The 13003-nt window shown below is 53.4% G+C and overlaps 1 protein-coding gene and 1 non-coding gene across 2 annotated transcripts in view; both read left to right on the plus strand.

The window, feature by feature from the left end:
- LOC133357452 (dedicator of cytokinesis protein 9-like) overlaps window positions 1-13003 on the plus strand; it is a 172587-nt gene that overhangs the window by 20800 nt on the left and 138784 nt on the right.
- Window positions 9173-9279, plus strand: LOC133357645 (U6 spliceosomal RNA). Its single transcript, XR_009756985.1, has one exon. It is a non-coding gene; the product is annotated as a U6 spliceosomal RNA (small nuclear RNA).

Raw genomic sequence — 13003 nt, forward strand, 5'->3', positions numbered from 1 at the left:
CCCCCCTCCACCGCCCCCCCCTTCACCGCCCCCCCCTCCACCGCCCCCCCCTCCACCGCCCCCCCTCCACCGCCCCCCCCTTGCTCCCCCCCTCCACCGCCCCCCCTCCACCGCCCCCCCCTCCACCGCCCCCCCTCCACCACCCCCCCTCCACCGCCCCCCCCTTGCTCCCCCCCTCCACCGCCCCCCCTCCACCGCCCCCCCCTCCACCGCCCCCCCTCCACCCGCCCCCCCTCCACCGCCCCCCCCTTGCTCCCCCCTCCACCGCCCCCCCTTCACCGCCCCCCCTCCACCGCCCCCCCCTTGCTCCCCCCCTCCACCGCCCCCCCCTTGCTCCCCCCCTCCACCGCCCCCCCCTCCACCGCCCCCCCCTCCACCGCCCCCCCTCCACCGCCCCCCCCTCCACCGCCCCCCCCTTGCTCCCCCCCTCCACCGCCCCCCTTCACCGCCCCCCCTCCACCGCCCCCCCTTCACCGCCCCCCCCTCCACCGCCCCCCCCTTGCTCCCCCCCTCCACCGCCCCCCCCTTGCTCCCCCCCTCCACCGCCCCCCCCTCCACCGCCCCCCCTCCACCGCCCCCCCCCTCCACCGCCCCCCCTTCACCGCCCCCCCTCCACCGCCCCCCCCTTGCTCCCCCCCTCCACCGCCCCCCCCCCTCCACCGCCCCCCCCCCTCCACCGCCCCCCCTCCACCGCCCCCCCCTCCACCGCCCCCCCTCCACCGCCCCCCCTTCACCGCCCCCCCTCCACCGCCCCCCCCTTGCTCCCCCCCTCCACCGCCCCCCCTTCACCGCCCCCCCTCCACCGCCCCCCCCTTGCTTCCCCCCTCCACCGCCCCCCCCCTTGCTCCCCCCCTCCACCGCCCCCCCCTCCACCGCCCCCCCCTCCACCGCCCCCCCCCTCCACCGCCCCCCCTCCACTGCCCCCCCCTCCACCGCCCCCCCCTTGCTCCCCCCCTCCACCGCCCCCCCACCGAGGGCTCTTGGTGCGTGTGGGAGGGGGGGGCACGCGGTCACACTTCCATTCATTCAACGCTGTAGGTCCGATGCGGTGTGTGGGGTTGGGGTGGAGGAGGACGAGGAGGGTGGAGGAGGAGGGGACGGGGAGGGCGGGCGGCAGCGTGCTGGGTGGTGGTGTTGGTGGTGAGTGGGCGGTTTCGTTGCTGATGGGACGGTCCCGACTCTTTAGCCCTTAACTCGTTTGGCTACCTCCGGCTTGTCAACACACGCCGGCTGGCAGCCCTCCGAGGATTAAAAGCGGCAGCAGTTTGGTGACATGGAGGAGCATCTCTGGAACTTTACACTGCGGCCGTGCTGACAGGAATTGTTCTGTCCATCATCATCGTCGTCGTCGCTGTTGTGTGCGACGCTCTGTGTGTACACACACACACGCTCGTGTGTGGGTTACTCGTCACAAGTCACACGTGTCTCTGCCTTTACCTGGCGGGAGGGGAGGTAAGTTGTGTTCATTTATTCGTTCCAGTTTTCGTGCCCGACACTCGTTTTACGCTCTCGCGTTGAGCGCGTTCGCATCTCGAGTACGACGCTTCCGTGACGGGTTGTGCGCGGAGAAAAAAGCCGACGGGAGGGATAAAACCCAAAGAAAAAGATGACTGCTTTTTGGCCTGATGCGTCCGAATTGAAGTTGACATTCGGCTGACGCATGTCGCGAACCCTTCACGTGGGCGCGGCGAGTTGAGGCCTCACTCGTGGTGTCGATGTCGTGCCGTCGAGATGAATGATATCTATGTTTGGCGCAACGTGACACTTAGAACGGTCGTTTTTCACGGTTTTTTTCCCCCAACCCTTTTAAACTAACAATATCTAACTCGTGACAAACGTGCGGTGACGTCGTCGTCACGACGCTGTTAAATGCAACGACCAAAATTTTTTAAAATATATTTCCGGCGAAGTTTTTTGGGCAATGTTTTTAAGTGCGGGTGGTGTCTTTGGGTTGACCCTTTCCAGGACCATACATTAATTGACTCGAGCCAAGCGATGGTGACATCCAAAGGGGATTATTGACGCCGAGCGTAGAGAGACTGCGAGAAGGGCTGCGTGCAGATGCAGCACTTGTCGTAGTTAAAAAAAAGAGCGAGAGAGAGAGAGAGCGACATGGAGTAGGAAGAGAGGGGGTACAGAGAGAGGGGGGGCAGAGAGAGGGGTGGGGGGCAGAGAGGGGGGTAGAGAGAGAAGGAAGGGGTAAGGGGAGCAGAGCGAAACATCTTTGTTAAATCTTTCATTTAAAAAAAAGAGGGGGGGGGGGTTACGTAAAGCAAAGCATTTAAAAAAATTATGAACGAAGCAAAGTGCCGAATACACCGAGCATCTTCTTGTTTCCTCTGATCGTAAAAAAAGAGAGAACGAGAGAGAGGCACTCAGCTCGTTGGCATGCGTACGTCTTATTCTTAGGTTTTTTCGGTAAAGTCACGTAGGTAAAACATCAAAATTAATAAAAATAAAATAAAATAAAGATCACGACGTTTCGGAGGCAACACAAGTCTCCGTCATCAGGTGGGACCGTCACAGCCAGATTAGATGCAGCTAATCTGGCTGTGACGGTCCCACCTGATGACGGAGACTTGTGTTGCCTCCGAAACGTCGTGATCTTTATTTTATTTTTATTAATTTTGATGTTTTACCTACGTGACTTTACCGAAAAAACCTAAGAATATGAATCATTGCAGTCACGAAAGCTTCAAATCTAGAATGCGTACGTCTGTCCGCACGCCACAGCTCACGCGAAACAAGCGGCTGCGGACGCCCGATTGCCAGTACGTTCCACGTGTAACGTTGATCTTCCTTTCGTAACGATTTGGTTCTTTCGGTAAAGCCGCGTAGAAATTAAATAATCATAGAATACGACGTTTAGATTGCAACACAAGCAACCATCAGCAGGTACAAATGATGCATTATATTTCCAAGTTTACAAAAAAAAATCATTTATTTGTTATTATTATTTAATTTAAATTTCTACGTGACTTTACCGAAAGAACCAAATAGTAATTCCTGCAGTCACGAAAGCTTCGAATCTAGTTTATTTCGCAACTTAAGCCAAAGCCGCGCTTGTGGAAAAATAAAATTTAAAAAATCTCGCCGCTAGAACCACTGACTGTCAAGGGCAAGAATGAAACAAAAAATGGATTAAAGCCAGTCGAAGTTGGGCTCGCTGATCCTGTCAAACCAGTTGTGACGTTCAAGCATCGCCGTCTCTCCGTGTGGCCTCCTGATCCGTGACGAGCAGCATGTGACAGCGGCAGAGCCGGGAAGTCCACTGGAGACACGTGCTGTTGTGGGAGGGGGGGCATTCCCAGAGAATGTAGCGGGGTTTACCCCACCCCCCCAAACCCCCAAACTCCCACCTCGGGATATAGGGCGTTCTGGAGAGCCCCCTTCTAAGGGGGAATTTGGTCTACGCTTCCACGCTGGCCTGTATGCGTTTACTGTAATGTTGAACTTCTTTCGCACCGTACGTAGTCAAGCGCGCACGTCGGAGGTGCGGGGGAAGGGCAGCAAACTGAACACTAAAAATAAATTAAATTTCGATTTAAAGCTTTCGTGACTGCAGGGATTCATCTTCTTGGTTCTTTCGGTAAAGTCACGTAGAAGGGAAGTAATAAAATAAAACATAATAAAATAATAAAAATAAAACATAATAAAATAATAAAAATAAAACATAATAAAATAATTATCACGACGTTTCGGCCACAACGCAAGCAGCCGTCCTCATTCTTCACATGAGGACGGCTGCTTGCGTTGTGGCCGAAACGTCGTGAGAATTATTTTATTATGTTTTATTTTTATTATTTTATTACTTCCCTTCTACGTGACTTTACCGAAAGAACCAAGAAGATAAAAATACATTCTGAAGAAATGAGTTTGTCAATCTATGCCAGGGGTGGGGAACGTCCGGCCCGCAGGCCGTATGAGGCCCGTGAAATCATTTGGTGTGGCCCTGCCAAGGCAACTGCAGGCGGGACTCGAAATTCAATAAATCTAGGAGCAAACCTGGAAAATCAATTGCGAGTAGCAACATCATCAATACCAGCTAACATCACACACCTCACCAAAGAGAAGCAGTTCCTGCCATCGCATTAGGGGCGAGTTAATTAAATGTTTGACCAAATAAAACAGTCTAATTTTTTAAAGTTGATAATTTTGTATGGCCCGCGAATGATGTTGCAAATATCCAAATGGCCCTTGGCAGAAAAAAGGTTCCCCACCCCTGATCTAGATGATGATTTAAAAGCGCTTAGCTCCAGTGGCTTTACTAATATCGGAAGGAGGAGCGTTCCAGACGGCCGCGGAAGCGCGCCCTAAATGCGTGCCATGTGGTGACCCAACTAACGCGGACCTGCCGATCGACACGAAGCGAACACAACAATAATGATGATAATGATGATGAATTATAATAATAGTTTACAGTGCTTTGTCAATCTACTGTTCGTTGAAATGTTTTTACTGATAGGAACCCACTGGTTCCACCAGCCCACAGGAGATTATTGTATCCGTCCGTCGTGCAGGGAGGGGCTGGGTGGGGAGGGAGGGGCTGGGTGGGGAGGGATGGACTGGGTGGGGAGGAGCTGGGTGGGGAGGGGAGGGTGGGGAGGGGCTGGGTGGGGAGGGTAGGAAGGGGCTGGGTGGGGAGGGTGGGGCTGGGTGGGGGGTGGGAGGGGTGGGGCTGGGTGGACAGGGGCTGGTCACCCCGTGGTGCCCTTATAAAACTCAACGTTTAACCTACTCACGCCGGCTTGTGCCCGCCCTCGCAGTCGGGCATATTTGCGGAATACACCACGCCGCCGTTGACCATTGACCGAGCAACCCAACGTTCCTAGCAGCTCCCTCCGCAGGAATGTGTTAATGCCGTGTCGGGTCATGATGGGGGTTGTTTGACCATGCTTCACCGTGCTGGTTATTGCAGGTTGGTAACGCAAGGACCGGTTCAGTTATCACGTAGCACCGATGTTCGTCGCGAATCGAGCTAAATAGGGTGACTCAAGTTTACAGTGCAGTGCGCTAACCGCTGTGCCACTACTCCACCCACCAGTGTACACAGGGGGTGGATTTCGGTGTTGGATTAACAGTACGGTAGAGCGTGACATTTTCACCCAATTGCTAGTTTTACACATTTGATTGAAGTTCAGTGGTGTTCATTAGGGCGGTGCCTGCAGTAGGCCCTCAAAATATCTGGCTCGTTCATGGGCGGGGTGCACCGGTATATATTTGGTTCTTTTTTTTAATTATTTTACAAACCCCAGTTATAATTGGTTTTTTACCCTTTTATCTGGCAACAAAACTGACACCTTTTTTTTACAAGGAGTCATGTTTGCATCGACCACAATACCTGCAGTCATAATGCAAACAAAAAACATAACTCTGATATTGTATGCACTGTCCTTGAAGTTGATTGGTCCACACCCGAGACAGCTTTCCTTAGAGCCAACTCTCACATGGTGTTGGACCAGATGACGCCAAAAGGCGCACAACTCAAAGACAATGAACCATCAGAGTATGAGAGCTCGGGATAAGCATTTACACCATTGGAACCTCATTTGCCAGTAAAAAAACATGATAATTGTTTTTTACCCTTCTATCTGGCAACAAAACTGACACCTTTTTTTACAAGGAGTCATGTTTGCATAGACCCCAGTTACTTCCATGAATACCATTTAGCCCATGTTTAGCTTGACGTCAGCCACGGATAACATCATATCATCAGAGTACAGAAATATGCGATGTTGCTGCTCAGCGTCACGCTTTCACCATCGCTTTATCTCTGCTCTGGTAAACTTTTTCAGCTTTGGGAAGTTATACAAAAACATAGCAATCGATGTTTTATTTTATTTTTAGTAGCCTTCCTCCGCCCCTCCTATCAAAAAAGCCCCTTTCTGTAACACGCGGGAAACGGGATTCATCCGCTTGCGGTAATTTCAGGGAACACGCGTCAGAGGCAGTGGCGAGAGGTCAAGTTGAAATGAGTGGCGTGGGCAGCGTGGGTAGCGTGGGTGGCATTGATGACATGGGTGGCATTGGGTGGCGTGGGTGGCAATGATGACATGGGTGGCATTGGGTGGCGTGGGTGGCATTGATGACATGGGTGGCATTGGGTGGCATGGGTGGCATTGATGACACGGGCGGCGTGGGCAGCGTGGGTGGCATTGGGTGGCATTGATGACATGGGTGGCATTGATGACATGGGTGGCATGGGTGGCATTGGGTGGCATTGATGACATGGGTGGCATTGATGACATGGGTGGCATTGATGACATGGGTGGCATGGGTGGCATTGGGTGGCATGGGTGGCATTGGGTGGCATGGGTGGCATTGGGTGGCATTGATGACATGAGTGGCATTGGGTGGCATGGGTGGCATTGATGACATGGGTGGCATTGGGTGGCATTGGGTGGCATTGATGACATGGGTGGCATTGGGTGGCATTGGGTGGCATTGATGACATGGGTGGAATTGGGTGGCATGGGTGGCATTGATGACATGAGTGGCATTGGGTGGCATGGGTGGCATTGATGACATGGGTGGCATTGGGTGGCATTGGGTGGCATGGGTGGCATTGATGACATGGGTGGCATTGGGTGGCATTGGGTGGCATTGATGACATGGGTGGCATGGGTGGCATTGATGACATGAGTGGCATTGGGTGGTATGGGTGGCATTGATGACATGGGTGCCATTGGGTGGCATTGGGTGGCATGGATGGCATTGGGTGGCATTGGGTGGTATTGGGTGGCATGGGTGGCATTGGGTGGCATGGGTGGCATTGGGTGGCATTGGGTGGCATGGGTGGCATGGGCGGTTGGCCCACGGAGCTTTGTGCTTGGGCACTGCCGAGATCCTGGCCCAGAATCCCAGAATGTCCGAGGCGGCAGCGGAGTGTCAAGCTTGACGGCCACCGCTTTGGGCACCAACAAGGGGTCGGCAACCCACGTCAATCCGCGTCAACTCGCGTCAATCCGCGGCTCTGGAGCGGCGCGTGCGGCTCTTTAAGGGCCGCTTGGTGACGTTGATGATGACCCCCGGCGCCGTCTCGCGTTCACGTTGCAGCGCGGCTCTTGAAATGTTGAGGTTTTTTATTTTTGTTTAACCGAATTCGAAAAAAAACACCTGTCTCCTCTTGTTATGTTGGTTGCCGACCCCTGGCCAACAAAGACGTTGTTACAGCAGTGATTGGACAGAGTGGACTAGAAGTCATGTGACTCCCCCCCCCCCCCCAATTACTAAACCCCTAACATTAAATTTTCCTTCGTATATAAATTTCCGTTTTAAATAAACCGTAATTTAAATGTTTAAATAATAATGAAATGGGGGGGGGGGGGGGTCACAATACATCTGGACCATCCTGTACAGTATTGAAAATGTACAGCAGTGCAGTATTAGGAAGTGGTGGGGTGGTAGTGGGGTGGTTTTGGGGTGGTGGTGGTGGGGTATTGGAGGTGGTGGGGTGGTGGTGGTACGGTGGTGGTGGTACGGTGGTGGTGGGGTGGTGGTGGTGGGGTAGTGGTGGTGGGGTGGTGGTGGTGGTGGGGTGGTGGGGTATTGTTGGTGGTGGGGTGGTGGTGGTGGGGTGGTGGTCGTGGTGGGGTATTGGTGGTGGTGGGGTATTGGTGGTGGTGGGGTATTGGTGGTGGTGGGGTATTGGTGGTGGTGGGGTGGTGGTGGGGTGTTGGTGGGGGATTGGTGATGGTGGGGTATTGGTGGTGGTGGGGTATTGGTGGTGGTGGGGTGGTGGTGGGGTGTTGGTGGGGTATTGGTGATGGTGGGGGATTGGTGGTGGTGGTGGGGTGTTGGTGGTGGGGTGGTGGTGGTGGGGTGTTGGTGGGGGTTAGCCTCGGGCAAGCGTTGAGGGCGAGGCCTTCATGACACTCAGCCGCCCCGCGAACTTCGTGCGACTTCAGCAGGGCAGGGCGACGACGGAGTCTCAGGCACACGAACTTAAAAGTCACTCGCTCACGTCCCTCGATGTGTCACTGCTCCCCCCCACCGCCCCCCACCGCCCCTCACCTTAGAGTTGTCAAAAGAAGCAGCAACAAGAAGGGATAAAAATGGGCCCCCACTGATCTTCGTTGGGCCCTTCAAATATTTACACAGCGTCGACTCACGGTTACACGGCGCACGCGGCTATTTTAATGTTGTGGGGGATTTAACAACAACATCAACAACAACAACACGTTTGTACCTATTCCATCCTGGTTCCCGATGAAATACTCACGGTTGGTGCGCGTGAGTAATTCACTTGCGAGGAGGATATCCATCCGTCCATTTTTTTTGTTTTCAGTTTAGACCAAAAACCCAGAAATACTTCTCAGGCTTTTATCACAAAAACCCATAACTGCGGTGTTCCTGCAAATATGCTTCAACCCAAATGACCGTTGCAGGATCTCGGCACGAATAAATTCCTACCGCCACCCTAGCACAGATGCCACTTCTCCGAACTGTACCTGGTTTACTGTACCTGGCCAAACCCGGACAGGTGCCAACCTGTCTACACTGAGCGATTCCTACAATGGTGGTCGTGGTGGTTGAATGATGATGATGAGGCTATTCAGAGCAGATCCGTGTAAGAATTGTGCCAGCTGGCTGTGTTGAACTTCTTTCGAGCGCGGTACGTAGCCAACCGTGGCAATCGGAGGTGACGGAGAGGTGAGGTAGAATCGGTGACACCTGGCGCTGTAAATGGCCTCTTGAAAAAATGTAAAGAGGCATTTGTGGTTTTCAACAGTGACGTAGCGCTTAGCGATCTGCGTTGTGAACCCAGCGACCCGAAATAGATTCCCGCTCACGGCCAACAACGGCGACGATTATCTGACCCGGTCCTGGGCCTCCCCTAGGTCGACTCGGCCTTAAATGTGTACCTGGTTGCGGTGTGTAATCATCATCACTGGGGAGACAAAGGCGGCCGGGCGTGGTGTTGGCCAACCCACCCCCTCGTGTGCCACAGTGCCGCCCTTCACAGGTGCCACTCGATGACAGCACTTGCCCCAACAGTCCGTGAAGGCTACACGGGGGATCTTTGTAGTGCGCTGAGTGGCATGGGCTCTCGTGTAAGCCATGGATTTGGACTTCTCCCACCGCTCCCCCCATGTCAAATTCATCCCCGGCTCGTAGCCCGGCACCTGGGGTCCTCTACACCGCTTGCACACTCGACAGCTACACCAGGCGGGTGATTGCTCCGGCAGTACATATACTAAAATTGGAACGATACAGAGAAGATTAGCATGGCCCCTGCGCAAGGATGACACGCAAATTCGTGAAGCGTTCCATATTTTGCCGACTACACCGAGCATCTTCTTGTTTCCACTGATCGTAAAAACAAAAAGACAGGGGAAGCTTTTGCTCTGTTGCTGCTGTGAAAGCGCAATCGGGGGAGAGAGTCAAAACGTGTGGTCGCGTGTTTGGCACAGGGGAGGGCTCCTCCCTGGGGCTAACACGCGCGCGCGCCACGCACGCGGTGCCACCGCTCGCCCAGCGACATAAAACAAAACACGGCGACGCCGAAACGTACCGGCAACGCTGTCGACAAGGAGCGTAAACTATCATCAAGGGAACTCCGCTCATCGCAGGAGCAGTAGCGGGGGCTTTTGGCTGGTGGCCTTCGAACAAACGCGGCGGTCATCGCCATCGCATGGCGCTTTCAGATGCGCTTCTGCGGCCGTCTGGAACGCTCTTCCTTCTGACAGTGAGAAGCCAGTGGAGCTATGCACATTTAAATCAGCTAGATTGAAAGCTAATTTATTTAGAACTGCTTCTTTGTGTTTAGTTTGTTGTCTTTCCCCCGCAACTCGTATTAGCACGGTTGGATAGTTATGGTGCGAAATAAGTTCAACATACAAAGATCCCCCGTATAGCCTTAACAGACAGTTGGGGCAAGTGCTGTTAGTGAGCACCTATGAAGGCCGGCACGGCACACGAGGAGGTGGGTGGACAGCACCACGCCCGACCACCTTTGTCTCCCCAGTGGCGATGTTTACACACCACATCAGGTACTCATTTGAGGCTGAGTCGACCTAGGGGAGGCCTAGGACCGGTTCGTCACTGGTGTTGGCCGGAAACGGGAATCGAACTCGGGTGGCCGGGTTCGTAGCGCAGTGCGCTAACCTCTCCACTACTGCCCCTCCCCCACCACACACACACAGTCGCACACGTGGATTGTCATGATTATCATATCGCACGCGGCTTGACAGTTGACATTCATTTGAAATTCACAGCCACGTTTGGCTACTGATGCCATGATGAATTATTCACAAGTATAGTATTCTTTGTAACTGTGCACAATTAAACAATCATAACATATGGCCGCTGAGCATCGGTGCCCTAGACAAAGCAGGGATTATTTTGGGAACGTTGTAATGAATGATCATAAATCGATATTTGCTTAATTATTGGCTTGCTTAACTCTTATATTTGTTGTTGTTGTTGGAAACTTGCGTGTGTTGGGGTAAAACATGGGTGTCCCTCCCCCCCATTTGCTCTCAAGACATCTCGCCTGGTGTACAGGAGGTCGTGGGTTCGATCCTGACCCTGACGCCTGCTGCTGTATATTTGGAGTTTGCGTGTCTCTCTCTACGTGGTCGCGTGGATTTTTCTCTGGGCCCTCCGGTTTCCCCCTCCACGTGCGTTTAGAGTATTTGGACTTCAAAAAATGTGCTATGTAGCTCAGCGTGCCTGATCTGGTAAGATAACAACAATTAAATTTCGATTTAAAGTTTTCGTGACTGCAGGGATTCATCTTCCTGGTTCTTTCGGTAAAGTCACGTAGAAGGGAAGTAATAAAATAATAAAAATTAAACATAATAAAATAATTCTCACGACGTTTCGGCCACAACGCAAGACCAGGTCTGTCTCCCTGACAGACCTGGTCTTCACCTGAGGACGGCTGCTTGCGTTGTGGCCGAAACGTCGTGAGAATTTTTTATTATGTTTTATTTTTATTATTTTATTACTTCCCTTCTACGTGACTTTACCGAAAGAACCAAGAAGATAACAAAAATTGTTTAGTTTTAGAATCCGCCCGAGTGCAGCATTTGGCTGCTGCTCTACATTGCCCACGTGATGATGACAAGCCACTTCGTTGAGCTTTCATTTGTGGTAGCCAGGTCGCTTCTGAAAAAGAGCTACGCAACTCAGCGGGGGGGGCCCTACCTGGTTACAAATAAAATAAAAGTTTCGTTTAGAATACGCCCGCGCGGAGGTCCTTCTGCCAGCAGCGTCGTGAGCAAGCCACTGCGACTAGGGCTGCCCTTCGACCTTTACAGCCCCCGTGTGTGACTGCCCGTTTGAGATGGTCATCGTAACAACGCGCCTTTGTTTTTGTTTTTCTTTCCCGTTGCAAACTTTCAGTTTCGGACGGCGGCGGCTGCGGCGATTCTTGCGCCAACCCCTCAGTAACCGGGGGGAGGCGGAGGGGGCGGAGGGGGGGGGGGAACAAACCAAAAGCGAACGAACCAAACCCCAGCCCCCTCTACCCCCCCCACCAACAAAAAGAACGAGCGAAAACCCGGTTTATGAAAGACAATAAAAACACGCGAGCAAGCCGTGGAAACCCAGCCCAAGCCCCAGCAGCAGCAGCAGCAGGAGCAGGAGCGTTGTTTGTGAGTTGGCGAGAGGCACGAGCGTGTGCGGGAGACGCGCTTGGGAGACGTGAGCGATGTCCACCCGGCGAGTGAAGAGGGACGCCTCCTTCACGGGGCACAGGGACCGCATGTCGCTCCGCCGTGACGCCGTCGTGCCCTCCGTGGTGCTCAGCTCCGACGTGAGTACACTGAGTTTCCGCTCCGACGTGAGTACAATGAGTTGTTCCGTGAGTACAATGAGTCCCGCTCCGATGGGAGTACAATGAGTTGTTCCGTGAGTAAACTGAGTTGTTCCGTGAGGACATTGAGTTTTGCTCCAACGTGAGTACACTCAGTTCCGTGAGTACACTGACTTCTGCTCCAACGTGAGTACACTCAGTTTCGTGGGTAAACTGAGTTGTTCCGTGAGTACACTGACTTCTGCTCCAACGTGAGTACAATGAGTTGTTCCGTGAGGACATTGAGTTCCACTCCGACGTGAGTACACTCAGTTTCCCTCCGACGTGAGTACAATGAGTTGTTCCGTGAGTAAACTGAGTTGTTCCGTGAGTACACTGAGTTCCGTTCCAACGTGAGTACACTCAGTTTCCCTCCGACGTGAGTAAACTGAGTTGTTCCGTGAGGACATTGAGTTCTGCTCCGACGTGAGTACACTCAGTTCCGCTCCAACGTGAGTACAATGAGTTGTTCGTTGAGTAAACTGAGTTGTTCCTTGAGTACACTGAGTTCCGCTCCAACGTGAGTACAATGAGTTGTTCCGTGAGTAAACTGAGTTGTTCCGTGAGTACACTGACTTCTGCTCCAACGTGAGTACAATGAGTTGTTCCATGAGTACACTGAGTTCCGCTCCAACGTGAGTACACTCAATTTCGTGAGTACAATGAGTTGTTCTGTGAGGACATTGAGTTCTGCTCCAACGTGAGTACACTCAGTTTCGTGGGTAAACTGAGTTGTTCCGTGAGTACACTGACTTCTGGTCCAACGTGAGTACAATGAGTTGTTCCATGAGTACACTGACTTCCGCTCCAACGTGAGTACACTCAGTTTCGTGGGTATACTGAGTTCCGTGAGTACACTGAGTTCCGTTCCAACGTGCGGTCACTGCGTTCTGTAAGTACACTGAGTTGTTCCGTGAGTACACTGGGTTCTGCTCCTCTACGACACAGAGTCACGCTCTGATGTGAGTACCGGAGTTCTGTGAGTACACCGTCTCACGCTCCGACGTGAGTACACCGCGAGTACTCCAGAGTTCCGCTCGGGACGTGAGTACACCGAGTCGAGCCCCCCGTGGGGGACTGCGAGCGACCACGCCGGGGGTCCTCGTGCAATTCTACGACCCCCCCCCCAAATACGGAGGAGGTTCGGGCACATACGTAGAGGATGGCAGAGCATGGGCGATTGCCGGTAGCGCCGGATTACCG

Source organism: Lethenteron reissneri, chromosome 58 (assembly GCF_015708825.2).
Source record: "Lethenteron reissneri isolate LAM-NWPU_2019-01 chromosome 58, ASM1570882v1, whole genome shotgun sequence".
Classification (NCBI taxonomy): Eukaryota; Metazoa; Chordata; class Hyperoartia; order Petromyzontiformes; family Petromyzontidae; genus Lethenteron; species Lethenteron reissneri.